Source organism: Arachis ipaensis, chromosome B3, assembly GCF_059453495.1.
Source record: "Arachis ipaensis isolate K30076 ecotype BB chromosome B3, ASM5945349v1, whole genome shotgun sequence".
Lineage (NCBI taxonomy): Eukaryota > Viridiplantae > Streptophyta > Magnoliopsida > Fabales > Fabaceae > Arachis > Arachis ipaensis.
The window spans coordinates 10,561,134-10,586,212 of record NC_142438.1 but is presented as its reverse complement, the minus strand read 5'-3'; the positions used below and the strand labels follow the sequence as shown (position 1 = coordinate 10,586,212).

The 25,079-nt window shown below is 34.3% G+C and overlaps 2 pseudogenes; one reads left to right on the top strand and one right to left on the bottom strand.

Moving 5' to 3' along the window:
- Nucleotides 1–21,131: 21,131 nt before the first annotated feature.
- Nucleotides 21,132–22,618, bottom strand: LOC148569822 (uncharacterized; annotated as a pseudogene).
- Nucleotides 22,619–23,955: 1,337 nt separating this feature from the next.
- LOC107632492 (pterocarpan synthase 1 pseudogene) lies at nt 23,956–24,399 on the top strand (annotated as a pseudogene).
- Nucleotides 24,400–25,079: the final 680 nt, after the last annotated feature.

Sequence of the window (25,079 nt, the reverse complement as noted above, 5' to 3'; positions counted from 1 at the left end):
TAATTTTATATTATAATTATAAATAATATTTCTTAAGTTTATAATTAGAAAGACAAGCTAATAATTGTAAATTATAATGATTTTATAAAATGAAATCCAATTACGAAATAATAAATAATATTAACAAATGATTTCATACTATTTTAGTAATTTTAATATGTTATAATACAACATTATTTTTCAACTAAATTATAAAATAGATAAACGAATTCCACATGATTTATTCCATGAGTAGTGTTTATTAAAATAAGTCTAACGTTTTAATTTTCTATGTCATTGTCAAAATGTGTTGCACAATAGAATAAGTGATATCATAAAATTAAAAAAAAAAAAAAAAACTTTTGTTAAATTTTAAGTTTATCATTTTATATTTTTCTTATCGATTTTTAATATTTTAAAAAAATAATTTAGAAATTAAAAACAAAAATATCTATTTATTGTAATTTTAGATGTTATTATGTTAATTATAATTTATTACAATTCTATAATTATGAAGTTATAATGGTTGAAAGATAAAAAATATTAATATTTTTAATTTGAACATAAATAATTGTTGACATAATGTTAGAGATATATCCAATGCCTTTTCCTATGAATTTAAGTTTTTGAAAAAAAAATAATTTCATGACACATAATTTATATCTTAATTATATGTTTGGCTCCCATAAAAAATGTTTTCAAGATCGCTTGTTCAAAGTAAAAATTCCAATTGCATCCAAATTTTGGTATAGTGTTAGATCATATTAACTGATATAACTGTATAATAATATGCTTCAATTGCAAGAATATTCACAGTATACAAAAGTCAAAAAGTGAGTATGTAACGTATCTTGTTCTAAGCAATTTTTCCATTTAACAAAATCATTTACAAGAACTTTTGAAAAACAATCCCTCATACACGTGTCTCATGCCAACGATCGATAGTTGCATTAAATAACAAAAGGGTAAAGTATACTTTTTGTCCCTGAAGTTTATTAAAAGTTTCAAAATTACCCCTAAGTTTCAATTTGTTTCAATTTTATCCCAAAAGTTTTCGATTTGCATCAATTTTATCCTTTAAGTTGACGCCGTTTAAATTACTCACAGACGTTAGTGATATGGCAAAGTATAGTGTGTGATGTGGCAAGAAATGTGAAACCCCCAAAATACCCATAGCTGAGTTATACCAAGTAAATCAATTGGCATCCTTTTTCAAACATAACCCGTTTGTCTTCCCTTTGCCAGTAAGGAACATCGCCAGAGAAACTGAGTCACAGGAGGAAGGTTGGTGGGTGGTTAGACATCGCACCGTCAACTACAGTCCGCCACAGCGACGTGCAGGACGGCGCATGTTGTGACGCCGTCGAGACTGAGGGAGGAGTCTGGGATAGCATTCAGTCATCAACCATTCAAACGTGGATAGCGCCATTCTGATTAAGGTTTCTGACGAGGTAGGCCACCATTCTAGTCAATTTTGCTACTGCATGTCTGAACGGTTAGGATTTAGGGTTTTTTTTTTTAATCACTGTTGATTGCTGTTAGGATTCTATTGCATTGAGGGATTGAGGGATTTCTGTTCTGTTTTAGTGAAAAATATAACTTTGAGGTGGTCTATATTTTTTAATGATTAGTTACTCTGTTCTTTGGTCTGAACATCTTTTTATAACGGCAGGATGGATGATTTCAGTGTTAGAGTTCATCACAGGGGTAGGTTTTGTAGTGATAAGGGAAAAAATGAGTATATTGATGGTGAGGTGACAACGGTTGACTGGTGTGACAGAGATAGATGGAGTGTTATAGAAGCTTATGATGTGGTTGGAAAACTTGGGTACATTGCTGAAAACATTGGGGTACTGTGGTATAAAGATACTGAATTAGGATTAGAAGGATTGAAGTTGTTGAAAGGTGATGAAGAAGCAATGGAAATGGCAAATATAGGAGTTGAAAAAAAGGTAGTTGATTTGTATGTGGTGCATAAGGCCTCAATCCCTGATGATTTTTGTTACGACATTGGTTATTTAGATGTTGGGGGTGGCAGCAAAGTTGTTGAGGAGGAGTGTGTGGATGCTGATAGTGGGCCAAGTGATATTAGACAGGCCCAAAATATTCAAGCAGAAGCCCAAGGTGGAGGGGTGGATATGGAGGCCCAAATGCAGGGATTAGTTGATGCCCATTTATCTGCTGAAGAAGTGCTACAGAATATTGGTGATGGGGACAATAGTGAAGAAGAGGATGACACTGATGACCCAGATTATGAGGCTGATTCTGATCTGCATTTTAGTGATAGTGAAGATGATTATTGTGGTGATGATGGTTTATTTGATGTTGATATAACTCTTAGTTGTGTCACATCTTGTGTTTGGTGTTTATTTTGGAAGATTGAAAAATGTTGGCATTTTGTATTATGACTTATGACTTATGACTCCAATTCTTCCTTTGTTGCTGAATTATTTTGCTTAGGACTTATGTAATTAAGTTTTTACTTTGGTTATGACTTATGTTAACTAGAGATTATGTTGATTAACAACTTATGTTATTTTGATAATGACTAATGTGATGGATTCCTTCATGCAAATTTATTTTAGTGCACTGCTGAAATTATCCCTCATTACTTGAGTTTGTCTCTGCCACAACAAGTTCTTAATGCCAATTTTAGTGCCAAACTATTTTAATCATTTCAGGGATATTTTTGAAACATAAATTAAACTTCAAGGACAACTATATTAACAAGTTTTCGAGTTGAGTACAGTTTTGTAACTGATTACAACCAGTCAATCTATTCTTACTTCTGCTAATTTCAGCTGTCCCAAACGCATTAATACCCTAATCTCAAATGGGTTCCATTCTTCACCCACAAATAAACCATTAAAATCACCATAAACCAACCCAACACACCAAAAATAACAGCCACCAACAATTTGCATTTAGCATAAACTAATTTAGTCTTCAAGGTGGAAATCTTCATCTTCAACCTTGCAACCTCAGCCTCTTCTGTCTCTGCAACTCCATCTGCCCAGGAAAAAAATGTGCACTCCTTCCCAATCTGCAACATAAACAAAAAAAAAACTTGAAGAAACTCATGAAGACATCAAAATAAAAAGCACTCAAAACTAACATCAAAGTATACACAGCCCCAAAATCTCCGGCCGGGATTTTCTGCTGTCTTCGACCATCTCAGTACAGGGGGTTCACCACAGTTGCATATAAGCGTTCGTCGTCTCCGACTGCTTTTTTGTGATGATACCGAGCCTTGGGAAGCCATTGGTTAGGGTTTCTTATTCTTACACACAGTGAAGAAGATGAAGAGGAAGACGTAAATGAAGAAGTTAATTTTAGGGTTTGAGGTTGTGATTTTTAGCCATATCATTTTTGTAATATAAATTTTTAAACAAAAAATTAAAAATTATTTTAAAAAACGTTTTAGAAATGACTCACACACATAGTTGCCACATAGAACTCCTTTATTGCCACGTCACTAACGTCTGTTAGTGATTTCAACGCTGTTAACGTTCAGGGATAAAATTGATGCAAATCGAAAACTTTTGGGATAAAATTGAAACAAATTGAAACTTAGGGGTAATTTTAAAACTTTTAGTAAACTTCAGGGACAAAAAGTATACTTTACCCATAACAAAATAAGCATGTCATTATTGTATTATTTAGTTTTTGTTATCTCATAATAAATAAATATACATTTTATTGTATCTTGTATTTTGTGCATTATTCAAATATCTGTCGCTTACCGCAGTTTCTAAATCTCTCTGCATATATTGTATAAATTTAAAGCTTTGAATAATTTTGTTTGTAGAATAATTTAACATTCTATTTGACTAGAAACTTGTTTTTTGAGATATACATTTCAAGTCATTATCATACATTAAAATAGTTTAAATTTAGATTCTGATCTATCATAATGGCTTAGAGCATGATTTAAATTTATACTATTAAATTATTTTAGTGTATAACTTACCGAGTTTCTGTTTTTCTGAAAATGATGACTTGATAAAATAAAATGGTACTAAATTTATACCTTAAAAAATTATATTATAATGAAAATAATTTTAAAAACGATAAATACATACACTCTCAAAATTATTGATAAAAGAAAAAAAGAAGAACGATTATCAAATGACTCAATTTTAGTTTTCTGTTAAAACTAAAACTAACAGAAATATTTAAGCGACAATTTTATATGATGTCATCTAGTTATATAAGAAACAAAAGTACTAAACAATTAATTGTTTTGTCATCTTTTTGTTAGATTTTTTAAAATTACTTTTATCAACACTTGAATTGGAGGTAGTAGTTATATGTTCAAGTTAGATATATAACAATATTAAGGCGATCAAATTTAAACTATAAGGTAAATGTTTGTGTCAGTGTGTGTATTATATGTTACAAAACGAATGTGTAAGAATAGTGTAAACGATGAGGAGAGGGTTAAATTGTAAAGTTGAAAAGAAAAACAGCTAAACGTATAAAACTTGAAACCAACGTAATTTTATTAATCAACAAGCATATGCCATTTTATTGATGAAACAAGTATTTAGAATTAATATTAGGAAGGTGGAAGATATGCTAAATTTATACTATTAAATTACCATAATGGCTTATCCATGCCGTGTGATTTGTCTTCGTTTTTGGCGTCCGCCGTCGTTGATTTCTCTGGCAAGAATGGTTTCTCTTTGACGTATAATGATGCCGCCATCGTGGCTAGAGTTAGCAACATCGCCATTGAGAGGAAGAAGCAGCTTTTGAGATGTGCACAGTATACATCGCATGCTTTCGTTTTTGTGAACGGGAAGATGTGATGGAGACTGCTATAGAAACCGGCGGTGTATCCTAGGACGTTTTCTGCTGTCATGAAGAACGAGAAGCCATCTTTGGCCGTCCGCATTTTCTGTTGGTCTCCAGGTTGGCGAGGAGTGCCCGACATGGACCTTGAAGCATGTTGTTATTCTAAGTGGAGAGAATTAGGCTTAAAAGGATTGTGGTTGTGTTTGGCGGAGGAAACTGAAAGGAAAAAAGAGTATGTTAAATTAATTTAAGAGTATTTGGCTACTTAAAAAATTAATTTAAGGTGGAGACTCCTATGATCATTGTTGTCAAAATCGTGAGTTAACTCGTAAACTCGTACGAGTTTACGAGTTTAGGTAGTGGAATCGAGTTAACTCGGACACAAACTTGTTTTTCGGTAGACTCGGGTAGACTCGGATAGACTCGGATAAACTCGGTCAAACTTGTGAGTTTATTCACGAGTCAGCGAGTTTGATATGGTTTGGCTTTTTGCCAAAACGGCGCCGTTTTGGGCCAAAAAAAAAAAAAAAAGAAAGGTAGCAACGGAGCAACCCACTAACCCAGCTAACCCTAAATCCCCTTTGCTCGCACTCACTCTCTTCTCTTCTCTAAGCTATCTTCTTCGCGTTTCGTCGTCAACGGTCCATCCCTCGCCGCCGTCCGTCCCCGATCCCTTGCTGCCGTTCACCGTTCGCCGTTCCCCAAACCACTGTTCTCTCACTCTTGCTCTCTCATTCAGCTCGACACACTCTCACAGTCTCACTCTCTCGCTCCCTGATCTGCATCGAAGAACGCAGATTCGTGGAGTACAGCCGTCAGCACAACACAGCAACACCAATGTCAGCCACGCTTTCGTCGGTCGTTGTGGAGCACAGCACAGCAACGCGCCAACGCCAGTGTCAGCTACTCAGCTGAGCCTACTTCATTCTGCCATCTCAGCCTTCAGGTATGTTTAAAAATAAATTAGTTACTGAATTGAATCAATTGATGCATTTGGTAGTTGTTACTTGTTAGTGTGAGTCTAATCTGTAATTTTGGTAGTTGAACAAATTTAAATAATTTTGGTATAATGGTATGATTTTTGCCATTTTGATTTTGGAATTAACTTTTTAAATTTTTTTAAGTTTGAATTTTGGTGTGATGAATGACGAAATATGGATTAATGAATCTGAATATCTGATAGTTACATATTTGTTAATGAATGATGAAATATGAATTACTGAATAAGCTCTGGTGTTAGATACTTAGACAGTTACATTGTTAGTTACTTAGATGCTTTTTTGTTAATGAATCTGAATATCTGAAAACTGAAATACTGAAACTCTGAAATGTTAGTTTAGTTTAGATTATTGAAAACTGAAATCTGAATTTAGAAAATCTGAAATGTTAGTTTAGCTTAGTTTAGTTTAGTTTATTGATTGCTAAAATCTAAATTTAGGAAATCTGAAATGTTAGTTTAGTTTAGTTTATTGAAATCTGAAATATTAGTTTAGTTTAGTTTAGTTTAGTTTATTGAAATGTGAAACTCAGGATAACTTTGCTAAATTAATTATTTGGTTTGTTGATTTGTTGATTTAGGGACAAAAATACAAAATGTCTGAAACAAATGATGTTTCGGATGAAGATGGTGAAGATGATGATGTTGATGCCATGGAAGATGAAGATATTGGAGGATTTTCGTTTTAGACTTTTACTTTATTAGAACATTTAATTGTTGCTTTGTTATTTTCTTTTGTTTTTCGATTGTGTTATATGAAGCTTTGATTGTGTGATTGTGTGTTTTATGTTGAACTAGATGCATATTTGTGAATGATTTGAATGTATGGTCTAGAGTACTTGTTATAATTGTAGTATTATGTCAATTTATTATTTGTTTTGATGTTAAATTTGTTAAGTTTGAATGCCTATATTTGAGTAAATATATATATATTATACATGATATATATATTTTTTTTATAAATAATTTATAACAGGTAAACTTGTACGAGTCTACGAGTTAAGTCTAGGTCAGCTCCACGAGTTTACTTAGACTCGCGAGTTTGACAACCTTGCCTATTATAACATCTTCATATGAAGATAGTATTATGGACCATTGGATAAGTTGATATGTTTGACTAAATATATTTGATTAATTATCTAAGGGTTTATAATATCATCTTCGTATAAAGATGTCATCACGTGAATATTTTTCTTAATTTAAAATTATAAATAACATAAACAAGTTTAGATTATTTAAAAAATATCTACACTTTTATAGAATAATTAGTTTGAAATTAGTAAAGTGTCATTTTATTTCTATATTTAATAGAGGCTGCTATCTTATAAATATATTCTTTAGTATCTAAAAAATTTTATTTTAAACCCAATTTCAGATTATGATATTAAATTTATTTTTGTTTTTTTTTAATTTAAAGTAGATTATTACACCTTGATAAATAATTTGTTCCCGATTCGACACAAATTCTAATAAAATAGACAAGGCTTTCCATTTTCATTATTGTAAATGTGAGGGTGTCTTTAATATTATGTTTAATTTATTTAAAATATAAATAAATAATATTTAATAAATTTTAAATATTTAATTTTTTATTTTTAAAAACAAAATTAGGTAATTTAGATATCAAAATAAAAGCACTGTAAAAATTATTTTATAAGGAGCGTTTATAGCAACAAAAATACTCTTGATACGGATTTAGAGTGACGAAATAGTGAAATATCGAGAAAGAAAAAAATAATATATTTATAGGTTTTTTTAATGAAAAATATATATTTTTTATATATTATATAAATATGTACGTGAGTACCTACCTTATAGCAAATGGATTGGTTAAAACAGAACCACCAAATTTCATAATATCTTTGAAATTTATAATTTTTACACTACAAAAAATGACAGGAATAAGCATATACTGTTATGAAATAAAAGATATATATATATATATATATATATATGTAAAGATGTATAAATAGAAGACTCTAGTATTAAAATAATTAGTTCAATAATAATTTATATATATATAATAATATTATATGTTGTAATGTGTGTATATATATATATATATATATATATATATATATATATATATATATATATATATATATATATATATATAGAAAGAAGTATTAAAAATAAAGAGAGAGAGAATTGCATATGTTTATTGTTACTATCTCAATATAATAAAGATGATTAATATTGCTATTAATATTATATGTAAAGAGTAATAGAAAAGAGAATTTAGAATACTAATAAAATAAAAGAAGAGAAAGAATTGTAGTAGAAATATAAAGAGAAGAGTATTTGATTGCAACATAAAGAGAGAATTGATTTTATTATTAGTTGCTTGTGTCTTGTATCCCTCAGATGGCTTCTCTATTTATAAGCCAACGATGTTTGTTTTTTCAACTTAATTCTTATTGGAAATGGAATTCAACCGCCCATATTAATGGGCATCTAATGTGATCTTATTACAACACTCCCCTTAGATGCCCATTTAAGATTATTGCCTCGTTAAAACCTTACTAAAGGAAAACCCTGTGGGAAAAATCTTAGTGAAGGAAAAAGAGTACAATATCCTTTGTGATGGGGACTGCCTCATTAAAAACCTTGTCAAGAAAAACCCAATGGGAAAAAAACTTGACCAAGGAAAAAAGAGTACAGTCTCCCCCTCTTGCTGACATTATTTAATGTCTCGAAGTCGGCGCATCCCAATCTCATGTACCAGTCTTTCAAAGGAGGATTTTGGGAGTGACTTTGTGAATAAATCTGCCAGATTGTCACTTGAACGGATCTGTTGGACATCAATTGTCCCTTGATTTTGAAGGTCATGAGTGAAGAAGAATTTTGGAGAAATATGCTTTATTCTATCACCTTTGATGTATCCACCCTTAAGTTGAGCAATGCATGCTGTATTATCTTCAAACAGGACAGTTGGAGCTATCTTATGATCAATCAGTCCACATGATGACAGAATATATTGAATCAGACTCCTCAGCCAAAAACACTCGCGACTAGCTTCATGAATCGCTAGTATTTCAGCATGATTAGAGGACGTTGCTGCTATCGTCTATTTCGTGGATCTCCATGATATAGCTGTACCACCATATGTGAACATGTATCCTGTTTGAGATCTCCCTTTATGTGGATCAGACAGGTATCCGGCATCTGCATAGCCAACTAGTTGTGACTTGGATCCATAGGGATAAAACAATCTCATATCAACCGTTTCATGAAGATATCGAAAAATTTGTTTGATTCCACTCCAATGTCTTCTGGTTGGAGAGGAACTATATCTTGCTAGTAAATTCACAGCAAATGATATGTCAGGTCGCATATTATTAGCAAGATACATTAGTGCTCCAATGACACTAAGATATGGTACTTCAGGACCAATGATATCTTCATTTTCTTCTTTAGGACGGAATTGATCCTTTTTCACATCCAAAGATCTTACGATCATTGGGGTACTTAAAGGATGTGACTTATCCATATAAAATCTCTTCAAGATCTTTTCTGTGTATGTTGTTTGATGAATAAAAATCCCACTTTTTATATGCTCGATCTGCAGGCCGAAACAAAATTTAGTTCTTCCAAGATCTTTCATCTCAAACTCTTCTTTTAGAGTTTTTATAATTGTTGGAATCTCTTCAGGAGTCCCAATGATATTTAAATCATCAACGTACACAGCAATTATAATGAATCCAGAAGCAGTTTTCTTTATGAAAACATACGGGTATATATCATCATTCTTGAATCCGTTTTTGGCCAGATACTCAGTAAGACGATTATACCACATTCGTCCAGATTGCTTTAGACCATATAAAGATCTTTGCAATTTGACTGAGTATAACCCTTGCGAATATTCACTAGATGGTTTAGATATCTTTAGTCCTTCAGGGACTTTCATATAGATATCCCGATCTAATGAGCCGTATAAGTAGGCTGTTACTACATCCATTAAATGCATATGCAGTTTATGATATGCAGATAAACTGACCACATAACGCAATGTTATCGCATCCACTACAGGGGAATACGTTTCTTCATAATCTATACCGGGCCTTTGTGAAAAGCCTTGTGCCACAAGTCGGGCTTTATAGCGCACAACTTCATTTTTCTCATTTCGTTTTCTCACAAATACCCATTTGTATCCAACAGGTTTTACATCTGCAGGTGTACGGACTACAGGTCCAAAGACTTCACGTTTTGCAAGTGAGTTTAATTCAGCCTTCATGGCTGCTTCCCATTTTGGCCAATCATTTCTTTGTCGACATTCTTCAACTGATCTTGGCTCAAGATCCTTACTTTCATGCATGATATCTAATGCCACATTATATGCAAATATTTCATTGACAATTGTCTTATTTCGGTCCCATTTCTCTCCTATAAAGACATAATTTATCGAGATCTCGTCATTTTCACAATTTTCAGGTACCTGAACGTCTTCTGGCGTTATATCAGAATTTTGGACAACTGCAGGTGTCTCTACTATGTCTTTTTCAACAGGAATATTATTTACCTCTTTTCTCTTTCGAGGATTTTTGTCTTTGGAACCGACAGGCCTGCCACGCTTCTGGCGTGAATTTGCTTCAGTGGCTACTTGTCCTACTGGGACATCAATTCGAATTGGGGCATTTTTCGCTGGTATATAAGATTTAGTTATCCTCTTTGTATCGAAAAATGCATCAGGCAAATCATTCGCTATTCTTTGCAAATGTATAATCTTTTGAACTTCCAGTTCACATTGCCCTGATCGAGGATCTAAATGCATCAATGATGATGCATTCCAGTTAAGCTCCTTTTCAGGAAGCTTATTCTCTCCCCCTAATGTTGGAAATTTTGATTCATCAAAATGACAATCCGCAAACCGGACTTTAAATACATCTCCAGTTTGTATCTCAAGATACCTCACTATAGAGGGAGAATCATATCCAACATATATTCCCAATTTTCTTTGGGGTCCCATTTTGGTGCGATTAGGTGGTGCAATGGGAACATATATCGCACACCCAAATATTCTTAAATGGGAAACATTTGACTGCTGGCCAAAGGCTAATTGCATAGGAGAGAATTGATGATAACTCGTTGGCCTCAAACGAATAAGTGTTGCGGCATGTAAAATAGCATGCCCCAAATCGAGGTTGGAAGATTTGTTCTCATAAGCAAGGGTCTAGCAATTAATTGGAGGCGCTTAATAAGTGATTCTGCTAACCCATTTTGCGTGTGAACATAAGCTACTGGATGTTCAACACTTATTCCATTAGCCATACAATAAGCATCAAAAGCTTGGGAAGTAAATTCACCAGCATTATCAAGACGAATTGCTTTGATTGGATTTTCTGGAAATTGTGCTTTTAATCGAATAATTTGAGCCAATAATCTCGCAAACGCCAGGTTGCGAGAAGATAATAAGCACACATGTGACCATCTCGAAGATGCGTCTATTAGGACCATAAAATATCTAAAAGATTCACATGGTGGATGAATAGGTCCACATATATCACCTTGAATCCTTTCCAGGAATTCAGAAGACTCAAATCCAATCTTTACTGGTGATGGCCTTAAAATTAACTTTCCTTGAGAACATGCAGCACAACAAAATTCACTAGTTTTAAGAATCTTCTGGTTCTTTAGTGAATGTCCATGAGAGTTTTCAATAATTCTTCTCATCATGGTTTTTCCCGGATGACCCAATCGGTCGTACCAAGTTATGAACTCATTTGGGCTAATAAACTTCTGGTTTACGGTGGCATGTGATTCAATTGCACTAATCTTGGTATAATACAACCCAGATGAAAGTGAGGGTAATTTTTCTAATATAACTTTCTTATTTGAATCATGAGTTGTGATACATAAATACTCATGATTTCCCTCATTCATCGTCTCAACATGATATCCATTTCGGCGAATATCTTTGAAACTCAACAAGTTCCTCAGAGACTTGGTAGATAATAGTGCATTATTTATTATAAATTTTGTTCCTCCAGGAAACAAAATTATAGCTCTTCCGGAGCCTTCAATCACATTGCCTGAGCCAATAATAGTATTAACATATTCCTCTTTTGGCACAGGATGGGTAAAATATATATCACTTTTGAGAATAGTGTGCGAACTTGCACTATCCGCAAGGCATACATCTTCATTACATATCCTTGCTATTCTCTTCAAAAACAAATAATAATAAAATGAGTAGTATGCACAGATAAATTGAATACTTGATCAGAATTATTTTTCTAAGAAATACCGTACATAAAATAATGTCATATACTAAAATTTTATTTTAAAATTTGACACATTTAATAATTTCAAAATTCATAAACATTAATATTTCATTATTTATGTACATCACATTTGAAACTTAAATACATAGAGAATAAAACTTAACAATAAATTCTTTACATTATTTATTTACATAGATACTTCACAATTTCACATATTAAACTATTCCATCATTGATCAAATGGCCAATATTTTCTTCAGGGTCCTCAAAGAAATCAGATACATCATAATGAGTGGTGGAATTTTCTGCATCATTTGAAACGAAATTCGACTCTTTTCCCTTATCGTCCTTTTTCAAAGATGCCTGGTAAAGATCAACTAGGTGCCTTGGGGTACGAGACCAATGGCCCTTTCCACCACAACGGAAACACTTATCCTCTGTTGATTTACTCTGCCTGATATTTCTTTCTCTATCCCACTTCTGGTGAGATCCTCTCTTTTGAACATAATTCTTTTTCCTTCCATAATTTTTCTTGTTATTAAAAGCTTGCCATTTACCTCTTCTGGGTAACGATTTGCCGCATTTATTTCAGGAAATGGGGCGGCGCCAGCTGGGCGCGCTTCATGATTTTTCAATCACAACTCATTGTTGCGTTCGGCAACAAGAAGGCAAGAAATTAACTCAGAATATTTTTTAAACCCTTTCTCTCGATACTGCTGCTGCAGGAGCACATTCGAAGCATGGAAGGTTGAGAAAGTTTTCTCCAACATATCATGATCAGTTATTTTTTCCCCACACAATTTCATTCGTGAGGTGATTCGAAACATTGCAGAATTATATTCATTTATAGATTTAAAATCTTGTAAACGCAAATGCGTCCATTCATATCGGGCTTGAGGAAGTATCACCGTTTTCTGATGATTATACCTTTCTTCAAGGTCTTTCCAAAGATCTGCAAGATCTTTTAATGTAAGATATTCATTTTTCAATCCTTCGTCAAGATGACGACGAAGAAAAATCATGGCTTTAGCTTTATCCTTCTGGGATGCATTATTTTCAGCCTTAATGGTATCTCCAAGATCCATTGAATCAAGATGGATTTCAGCATCTAGTATCCATGATAAATAATTGTTTCCAGATATATCAAGAGCATTGAATTCAAGATGAGAGAGCTTTGACATAATGAAAATTTGTTACCTTAGTTTTCCTAAAAATTTGATCAGAGTCTCGTGCTGATAACGTGTTATGAAATAAAAGATATATATATATATATATGTAAAGATGTATAAATAGAAGACTCTAGTATTAAAATAATTAGCTCAATAATAATTTATATATATATAATAATATTATATGTTGTAATGTGTATATATATACATAGATAGAAAGAAGTATTAAAAATAAAGAGAGAGAGAATTGCATATGTTTATTGTTACTATCTCAATATAATAAAGATGATTAATATTGCTATTAATATTATATGTAAAGAGTAATAGAAAAGAGAATTTAGAATACTAATAAAATAAAAGAAGAGAAAGAATTGTAGTAGAAATATAAAGAGAAGAGTATTTGATTGCAACATAAAAAAAGAATTGATTTTATTATTAGTTGCTTGTGTCTTGTATCCCTCAAATGACTTCTCTATTTATAAGCCAATGAAGTTTGCTTTTTCAACTTAATTCTTATCGGAAATAGAATTCAACCGTCCATATTAATGGGTATCTAATGTGATCTTATCACAACATATACTATCCTTCTTATAGATCGCTATTCCCCATAATCTACATATATAGCAAAACTAGTATAAATATCTAAATAAGTATCAAACGCTACACCTTAATGCAACATTTATACTGGCATTACATCAAATATCCTATGAAGAAACAAAGAAAGATGATGCAAATAAGTGAAAATTTGTAAATTCACAATAGTATGAAAATTTGTTATAGGTTACAAATGCATGAGCTTCTTTGTCTAAAAATATAATTTCACATTGGAAAACATGTGTGCAAAGTAAATGTAATATATGATTAGCCACATACAAACTTAGATGCTAAAATAGTCAATGTAGAATATTATTCACATACAAACTTTAACCATGAATTCAGATTTATATGATCAGCCATAACAAAGAAAGCAATCTCTAACGAATATATCCACACGCATTGTTTAGCATAAAAAAAGTTGATCAAATTAATTCAAAATGAAGGGGATTTATTAATACCTTCTAAATAGTCAGGATTTCAAAATCTGCATGTTGATAGCAATCGCGATAGTAGGCCGTTATATTGTCAAGGTTGCTAATGAAGATTTTGTATGTTGAATCCACCCCAAAGTTCAACGATTTCAATTTACTACAACAGGAGTAAAACTCTGGCTTTATAATAATAATAATAATAATAATAATAATAATAATAATAATAATAATAATAATAATAATAATAATAATAATAATAATAATAATAATATCTCATGTACTGAGTTGAAACAAAATCTAATAGACTAAAGTAACAATAAGTAAAGATTCAAATTCAATAGATAAGTATATTATAAAGGTGCAATTTGCTTAAAATAACAAATAACTTCTATTTGCTTGTAGTAGTTTGAACAAATAACCTCCTTAGAGTCTTAGACAATTGATTCCAACTTTTTACACAATGTTCTTTTTTTTTTTTTGGTAAAGTATATTTTTTGTTTTTGAAGTTTGACAAAAGTTTTAAAAATATTTTTAAGTTATATTTTATTTTAATTTTGTTTTAAAAAATTTCGATTTGCATCAAATATACATTTGACGACAAATTTTTCAAAAAATTTAAAATCGGTTCAACAACAATTTCATAAGAACAACACTCAACATAAACAAATCAAGTCTAATTTTTATGTATTATTGTTAAATTGGTCTTAAATTTTTTAAAAATTTAGTTGTCGATAGTATATTTTTTTTTGGTGACTTAAAAGAAAAATAAACAAAAACTAAGAAAGAAAAAAAAAACAAGAAACTGCTTAAGAAAGGCAGTCCCGCTGAATACTACTCTCAAACTCCTTCCAAGGCAATGGAAGCTCCACTTGGGGAGAAATAGTCCTCATTGCAGTCTTTGCCATGATGTCTGCTACTGTATTTGCATCTCTCAAGATCAACCGAAGATCAGCACGCCATTTCCAAGACATGATATCTCGGATTTTTAACACCAAAGGATCAGTAAACCCAGAGCAATCTTGTAAATTATTGACAATAGTAAAAGCCTCCACACAGTCTGTCTCACATATAATGTCTCTTTGTCCCGAGTCCCATGCTAAAAGAAAGCCTCTCCAAATAGCAAACAACTCTCCTTGCAAAATGCTACGACTCTCAATTGTTCCCAGACAGCCTCGTTGCCACCTTCCCTTCCAATCTCTGCTAACACAAGCAAAACCAACTCGAGCACCACTGCCAGGATAGCTAGCATCACAATTAATCTTAAAGGTACCCACTGAGGGGGGAATCCAAGAGCCACTAATGGTTGAGGGGATAGATAGTCGTTGCAACTCAAAAATATTTCGGAGCTCCTTTTCTAAGGACAAAGCCATACCAATCACCTTATCTGTGGTCCAATGCTCGTGAGGATGAAAGATCTCGTTGTTTCTCGAACACCAAATCCACCAGAGACCAGAAAAGAATCTAAAGGGGCGCTGTTTGCTATTATGTAAGAACCAACTCATCAAATCCACTGGTTGATCGGAGATCCCTAAAGCTTGCCAAACAAGTTGGGCTTTTGGACAATCCCGAATACAATGTAAAACCGACTCCTGACTTGAGAAACATCGTGGACAGCTATCCGTGTGCGAAATGCCCCTTCTAAAACGAAATGCAGCAGTAGGAAGAGCCTCCCGAAGACATAGCCAGGCCAAAAATTTGTGCTTTTCCGGAACATGTTGACGCCAAAGCCAAAGCCAATTACCCTTATCCTCCCAACTAAACATCTTCTTACTGAGCCATAAATAACCACTATGAGCATCATAAACCTTTGAGGCCGCACCAGTCCAACACCAACCGACCTCTGAACCAGCTTGAACATCTGGGTTGTAAGAATTAATGTTGCTCTGCAGAGACTGATTCAGAGGAGAATAGATATTCTCAAGGTTCCACTGTCCAGATGACCAAAGGTCCAAGATCCTGAGATCCGAATCAGAAATGTGAACATAATCCATCTCCTGACACAGTCGCCCCTCTCTTCTCCATTTAGAAAACCAAAAGTTCTGTTCCAAATCCCCAATGCACCAACTAAAACCTTCCTTTAGGATATCCCAAGCTCGACATATACTCTTCCAAACATAAGATCCACTTCCTCGAGACCGACTAAAACAATCATCCTTAGAAGAATGGTATTTCTCCGTCAACAGTTGAACCCATAGCTTGTTGGGATGGTGAAAAAGTTGCCAAACTAATTTTCCAAGAAGAGCAATATTGGCACAAAAGGGATCTCTAATTCCCAGACCTCCAAACTTCTTAGGAGTGACCAACACTTTCCAGTTAACTAGATTCAGGCCTCTACCATCAGCTTGACCCTTCCATAGAAAGTTTCGCATCATGGATTCTATCTTATTAGTTACCCCTTTAGGGAAGAGAGATACTTGCATGCGATAAGTAGGAATCGCAGTCACTACCGAGTTGAGCAAACAGAGTCTGCCTGCCTTATTAAGCAATCTTCCTTTCCAGCTGGCTAGCCTTCCCCGAATCTTGTCCAAAACATCGTTGAAAGTTGCGCGTGTCACCCGAGAGTGATTAAGGTTCACCCCTAAATACTTGCCCAAGTTCTGAACGAATCTGATGGAGGAGACTCCAGTGAAAATCTCTTTTCTTGTCGCTGAAACATTCTTGGAGCATAGCGCTTTAGATTTTTCCACATTAACCTTCATCCCAGAGGCTCTGCAGAAATTTTCCAAAGCTACCATTACAGTTTGAACTTGCTGTTTTTCAGCTTTACAGAAAAGAAGCAAATCATCGGCAAACATCAAATGAGAAATTCTTGGACCCCCTCTAGAAACCGCAACTGGCTTCCACACGCCCTTATCAACTTGCTGATTAATAGAACAGGACAATCTCTCCATACACAACACAAACAGATACGGTGATATAGGATCTCCTTGCCTAAGACCCCTGCTCGGAGTAAAGCTATTTAATCTATCCCCATTCCAGAGGATAGACAGTGAGGAAGCAGTGACACAACGCATAATCAGATTGACTGTCGGAGGAGGAAAGCCAAAACTCACCAGGGTTTGTTTCAGAAATCCCCAATCCACTCTATCGTATGCTTTCTCCAAATCAATCTTAAAGGCCAGGGTGCCTTTCTTTGACTTTGTCTTCTTCATGAAATGGAGAACCTCTTGTGCTACAATGATGTTGTCAGGGGTTCCTCTCCCCGGGATAAACCCTCCTTGAAGGGGCCCAATAATCTCTTTGAGATGGGGACGAAGTCTATTGACCAGGACCTTCGTTATAACTTTGTAAACCACATTACAGAGACTAATTGGTCGGAAATCCTTCATGGAAACCGGGTTTTCTACCTTCGGAATAAGAACCACAAGAGTTTCCATCATCCTTGGATCCATATCCAAACCAGAGAACGCATGACGAACCATAGTCCAAACATCAAAACCAACAATCTTCCAGTATTCTTTAAAGAAGAAAGCCTGAAACCCATCAGGGCCCGGCGCCTTAAAAGAATGCATACTGAAAACAGCCGACTTAACTTCTTCCAGAGTAACTGGCGCTGTGAGACTACAACAGGCTTCATCATTCAGGGAAGGCAGTGGCACATCACCAAGACAACCTAAGTCTACATCCTCCAACTGGCAGAATAGGCGTTTATAGAAGGATTCAGCTTCCCTTCTAAGGACATCCGGGTCCGTTTCCCACACCCCATCTTGAAGAAAGAGACCATGAATCTTATTATGCTTTCTCCGCACAAGAGTCTGGACATGAAAGAACTTGGTATTTCTATCCCCAAATTTTACCCACTGCTCTCTGGATTTTTGAAACCATAGAAGTTCCTCCTGCACAAGCGTGTTATTAAATTCCTCAATCAGCTGTTTTTCTTTTTGCCGCATAGACAAATCTTCCATTACTTCAAGTCGCTTCTGAAGGAAATTAATCTGTCTCTCCAATTTGCATTTCCTAATGAAAATATTGCCGAACACTTTAGAATTAAACTCCAAAGAGTTCTTCTGCACTTCTGAAAGCTTGCCGTGCATCTCTCTGTAGCCAGCCTGCCATGACTGGTTCACAATATTTCTGTACCCCGGATGAGTTGCCCAAGCTGCGATAAACCGAAAAGGTCTATTCTTTTTCGGTTGGGGACGACCTGTACAGCGTACTAGGATAGGACAATGATCAGATTGAAGCCTATTTAAAATTTCTGCGTAAGCCTCTGGAAATAGAGATAGCCAGCCACTATTGATACAAACCCGGTCAAGTTTTTTCGCCACTTCAATACCATTTTTAACCCTTCTGTACCAAGAAAATTGTCTTCCAATAGTCTTCAAGTCAAACAGATTACTATCCCCTAGAGAGGCAGCAAGCCGATCTGCATGATGACTCGAGAAGAGGCAACCCTTAGATTCATGAGAGAATAGTACTTCATTAAAATCACCAAGAACAATCCATGGCCCGCAGAAAGACGAAGATTGAGTAACAAGATAATCCCATAGCAAAACTCTGGTATTAAATTGAGGACTACCATAGATACCACTGCACCTCCAAATCACATTATTTACCTGAACCTCAACTGTAACACACTGATCGAAAGCATCAACCCATTTGCAGTGAACACCCTGTATTGCAGAAAGGAACCAAATACCCCCCTTGTGTCCTGACGCCTCCACTATACCAATAGGGTGATAACCAAGTCTTTCCCAGAACATTTTCAAGTGTTGAAAAGGACAGTGAGTTTCAACCACAATAAAAATTACAGGTTTAAATTTCCTAACCAGCTCTTTACAATTCACCCGGGCTAACTTATTAGAAGCACCCCTAATATTCCAAGCTATTATATTTAAACTATCCATAATATAAAATATAAAAATATAAAACAAGGAAATCAAAGTGCTTCACCAACCTCAAACCGAGGCTTGCCCAGCGGAAGTGACTCCCGTGACCTTCAGGTTTGCCGGATCTCCCTGGAATATCTCCTTAATCCCGCCTACCGACGCAGTAACAGCTGGCAATGCGCCTTCCTTCTCCAATGGAACCGCCACGGTAACACCCTCCTTCACGGTTGCAGGAAGACATGACGATGCTTCCACCACCGTGCCTCCATTCTTCTCAACTGGCGAGCTCTGTAGGGACCCCGGCCTTGGTCGTTTCCGGAGAGAGGACCCGCAAGGCACTGGGGTGTGTCGGGTTGAGGAGATCGACGTCTCACCAACACGGGAAGCACTGTGTCCGACCTTGACTCGTGACCCGACCCTAGCACGATAGGAGCTTGATCCATTCGTGTGAGAGAAGTGAATGGTGGGCCTGATTACTCTACCCGAATCGATTCTGGATTGAATGCCTCTTTGGACCTTGTTAGATTGCTTCTGACCCAGCTTGGTTTTACCTTTCCTCACAACTTGCTCCCAGCCTGGTTCATCATGCATGCAAGCCTCCTCAACATTATTTCTTTCCAAATTATTAGCCTCCAAATATTCTTGCAAATTCGATGCAGGATTCTCGCCAGTAACGCCACCTACCACATTAGGTTCTACTTCATTTAAATTGTGACTTTTGGTCTCAAGATGTGGCACTGCCTTTGTACCGTCCCGTGACTTGGTGGCATCGGAATCAACACTCTTTCCTTCCCTAGAGTCTCTACCCAAGCACTGTGCCATATCGTGACCATAACGTGCACAAGAGTTACAAATTAAATTTAAACTTTCATACTCCACTACATGAGTTACGCCTTCCACAATGATATGCTTGATCACTGGCAGTCCTAAATTTATTTGAACACATACTCGGGCATATCGTCCTCTCTCAGCCAATTTAGTGGCTAAGTCCACTTTGATGGGAACTCCTATTGCAGAAGCAATACGCATCATGGCCTGTTCCTGATAGCACCAGATTGGGAGCCCCGAAATCCGAACCCATACAAGCGTAGACCCGAAGGATTGCTCACATGGCCGAAAATCTATATCCCACGGTTTTACAGCAACATAGTGCCCCTCAATCAACCACGGACCACCAAGCATGACCTTCTCACGATCTTCACATGCATCGAATTTTACCATGAAGTACCCAAACCCCACATCAAGCAGATCAAAGCCACCTTTGATGCGCCAAACCATCCGAAGCTTGTGTGAAAGAGCTGTGTAACTATAATTTTTATCAAGAACCTTAATCACTAAAGCTTCTCGATAAGGCTCTGCCAAACAAAGCTTGGCTTCTTCAGTGAAGTTTACACATGGAGGTTGGGAATCGCCCTGCTTGCCCACCACCGTGGCTATACTATCCCCAGATAGAGATCCTGCAAGTGCAAACGCCTTCGATTTCTCTGGACCAATGACTTTATCTCTAAAGGAGATCTTTGTAGGATTTGAAAAACCCCCTCGTGAAAAACCCTCCTTGACACCGGATGCACCCCCACCCACACTCTCCCCCTTATCTCTTCCGACGGCATGGCCGCCATGCTCACTGTGTTTCGCCCTCAAACACTCGTTCCCGCTCTCTCCTTCTCTCATTCTCTCTGAGTACGGAGTACGTACTCTTTCTCTGCTAGGGTTTCTTCGCGTATTAGAGAGACAAAAAAAAAAAAAAAAAAAAATTGTCGATAGTATATTTGATATAAATCGAAAATTTTTTAGACAAAATTAAAACAAAATAAAACTTAAGAATATTTTTAAATTTTTGTCAAATTTCAAAAACAAAAAATATACTTTACACTTATTCACACACACTAATCCAGCTATCCAGCTATTACTGCTAGGATTCGAACCACGTGTGACTTAGTTTGAGATAAACACCTTTGTCATTATATCACATGCCTCAGCTACTTATTATGTTTATGTGTAAATCTCTTAACAATTTTCCTTATCTCTTGTATAATTTTCTATTGGGTTTGGACCCATGTCCATCTTCAAATTGAAAGATCATTTGAGACAGTACTCCTAGAGGCACTCTTATTATATTCCCAATACACTCTTGTTTAAAAAATTAATAGACAACCCATAATATATTGTGCAGGCCAAGATATGTGCAACCCAAAAATCTAAATGTCTATTCCACAATAACCCATCTCTTAACAAAGCTAGGCCCAAACACTTTGTTGGACTAAGTCCAATAACTACAAAGCCCGGTTACCCAATAAAAAATATAGATAGAAACGCTGCCAATACCATTGTCCCAGCAATCATAAAACACACCATAAGTACTCCTAACTCCTTTGACCTTTTCTTATCAAATCTCAAGATAATATCAATAAATAGCATAAAAAATATGGATAAAAATTCCACTAACAATGCAGCTTGTGGCTTTGATACTAATCATTATCAACATCACCAATTATACATCCTTTTAATGAAATGTGTTTCAATTTTGGATCCAGGGCACATTTTAATTTAGCAAAATAAAACCGATTATTGAACCGGTGCATTGTGCAATGGCATATATTAATGCACACGTTATACTAACAACACCCTTTACACGTGCACTAATTTATATTAGTGTACAGTGTATTAGTTCAATTATTAATTTTATCATACTAAAATGTGTGATGGATCCAATTTTAGAATAAAAGTATTCACTAGGAAGATGTGTAATTGGTGATATTGACAATAAAAGACTAGAATCTAAGCCACTAGTTGCATTGCTAGTAGAATTTTCATGCACATTTTTTATGCTGTTTATTGGTATCACCTTAGAATTTGACAAAAAAGGTCAAAAACATTAGGGTTATCAATGGTGTGTACTGTAATTGTTGGGACATTGGCATTGGTTGTGTTTGTGTCTATATTTGTTGTTGGGCAACCAGACTATACAAGTGTTGAACTTAACCCATCAAAGTGTTTGGACCCAGCTTTACTGAAAAATTTATTGTAAAACATGCATTGAGTTTTTGGGGTTGGACCTTTTTTTGGCCTGTATAACATATTACGGAATATCTATTAATTAGCCGAAGGAAAGTGTGGTTTTAGAACATAGTAGGAGTGTCTCTTGGAGTGTTGTCCCAAATGATCTTCAAATTTAAAGATGAGAAATATTTTATTCTTTAAAATTTGTACGATCTTTATTTATTGTCATATATGAGGAGAGAGCAGCGTCTCGGGACGATGAGTTGCTAGGGGTTTTCACAATTTGGATGGAGAGGCGTAAGAGAAGTTGCAAGGAGGCGCGTTTTTAAATTTTAAAATGAAGTGTTTTGTTTTTTTGAAAAGTCGGCTACTACACATAATCAAGTTAGTTAAGTTAGTTACATATTTTCTAGTAAAAAATATAGATACAAACACAACCAATACTAATATCTCAGCCATAATCGCACACTATTGGTAATTCTAATGTTTTTAAATTTTTTTTGTCAAATCCAAAATTGATATCAACAAATAGCAAACTAAATGTGAAAAAAAATTTCAGTAACCAATAGTCGAAACCAATAGTTGAACTAATACGACATCGTTTTCAATTATCCCTAAAGAGACAAAGATTCCCTCCTTCACTCGTTGATTTTCCAACTCTCTATCTCTTTCTCATGCAACTTCCTTCTTCCATTCACGTCTCCTCCATAAACGTGTTCACTGGTATCTATTTACTACAAAAATAAACGAAAAAAAAAAGAGAAAAAAATTCTGGAAACAAAAAGAAGTGAGTCAATAAAGTTTCGATCTCCATTTACAAGGAAATCACAATGTTCACATTGTCACGGTAGAACTGTACGGTACATATAAATCACTATAAATACATGCAACCCTTTACCTTATCTTCCCACAACACACAAATCACAAGTCACACCCATTATTATTAGGAAAAAGCTATTATTATTAAGATTTAAGTGAGTAATTTAGAGTGTAGTGTGTTTTTATTTTATTGGGTCAATTTTAGAGTTAATTGGGTCAATTTTAGAGTTAATTGTTTACATTATTCACAAAAACCATTGCTTACCTAGCAAAGTCATTATTATTATTATTATTATTATTATTATTATTATTATTATTATTATTATTATTAACAAGAAAATTTCTATAGTGAAATTAATTTTGGTAGTTAAAAGTGGTATAAGTTTGACCAACAAATAAAATATTGACATATGACAAGAAAATTAAATTTAAAATAAAAATGACTCTCTTGTATTTTTTTATGATTATTTTTACTAAAATAATTTTTTATAATTATTTTTATTTTTTATTTATTTTTATTATTATTATTTTTAATAATTTCTAAAAATAACACCAAAATTATTTTTTTAATTATTTTTATTTCTAAAAAATAATTTTTTATAATTATTTTTTTTATAATTTTGAAAAAGTAACACCAAAATGATATTCTCCCTCTTGGTGTTAGTTTAAAAATAATCATAAAAATTATAAGAGAAAGAATATTATTTTGGTTTTAGTTTTCAAAATTACAAAAAAAAATAAATATAAAAAAATTTATTTTGATAAAAAATAATAATAAAAATAATTAAAAAATAATTTTAGTATTATTTTTAAAAATTATTAAAAAAAATAATAAAAAGAATTATAAAAAAATTATTTTAGTAAAAATAATTTTAAAAATAATTATAAAAAATTATTTTAATATTTTTTAAAATTATTTTTATAATTACAAAAAAATTATAAAAAATTATTTTAATAAAAATAATTATAAAAAATTATAAAAAAAAGAATCATTTTAATTTTAGATTTAATTTTTTTTTATTATGGGTCAATATTTTATTTATTGATTAAATTTATACCAACTTTATCCACCAAAACCAATGCAATCACAGAACTTCTCTAATAACAATTAACAACCATGACCAAAGCCTTAACCTTCTTCTCCACACTCACGGTCCTCTTCTTCCTCTTCTCGTCCTATGTAACAGCCAAACAACCACGCTTCTATCGAAGCATTTCTCCGACATCTCTGGCCCTCCGCAAAGAGAAGCTCAGCCACCTCCACTTCTACTTCCACGACATTGTCAGCGGCCCAAAGCCCACCGCCATAAGGGTGGCCGAGGCCCAAGTGACAAAACATTCCCCCACCCTCTTCGGAGCCGTGGTCATGATCGACGACCCCTTGACAGCGGGGCCCGAGCCCAGCTCGAAGCTCGTGGGAAAAGCCCAGGGAATCTACGCCTCTGCTTCGCAGAACGACATGGGGTTGCTGATGGTGATGAACTTGGATTTCTCTGAAGGCAAATACAATGGCAGCACGCTAAGCTTGCTTGGTCGGAACAGCCATTTGATCTTAATTTGATGCAATTTTGTAACGAAGGATTTCGATGAAAACGTATATAGGTAGCAATATAGGTAGGCTCATTTCGATGTTTGTCTCCACCATCTTCTCGCACTCATTTTCTCTTTTTCTTTTTTTTCTGTGTAATGTAGTCAGAAACCATGCCATGTGATGTTCTTAAGTTCCTCCTAGCTAGCTTAGAAGATATACAATACCCAACCTATAATAAGCTTAGCTTATATGAATCTCAATCATATCATAAACTTACTCACCTTAATAAACTGTTCTAGTGTCAATGATTTTTTTTTTGTACTTAAAAAAATAACATAAAAATGTATTGATTACTATTTTAAACTAGGTTGTTGATGATCTTCAAGAAAGTTGGAGGCTGATGGGATAGTAAAGACCTCTTGATGACATTGTTATTATACCAAATAGAAATCTGTTGTGATGTCTCTTCTCTGGTTATTGTCGTAACTGTTCGTGATTGTACTTTCTTGTCAGATTGTACTTTCTGTATTTGTGAGTGGAGATCTACTTCTAAAGCTTATAACTAACATGTTTCAGAATATATTTATTGATACATATGCATCATTAACTTACTTGACGCTCAAGTTCTTCTTTTAATTTGTGACATATGCTGTTCTAGGTTAAGCTCTCTTCCAGCCAAAGGATTGTGTTGCTTAATTACAACAAAGACA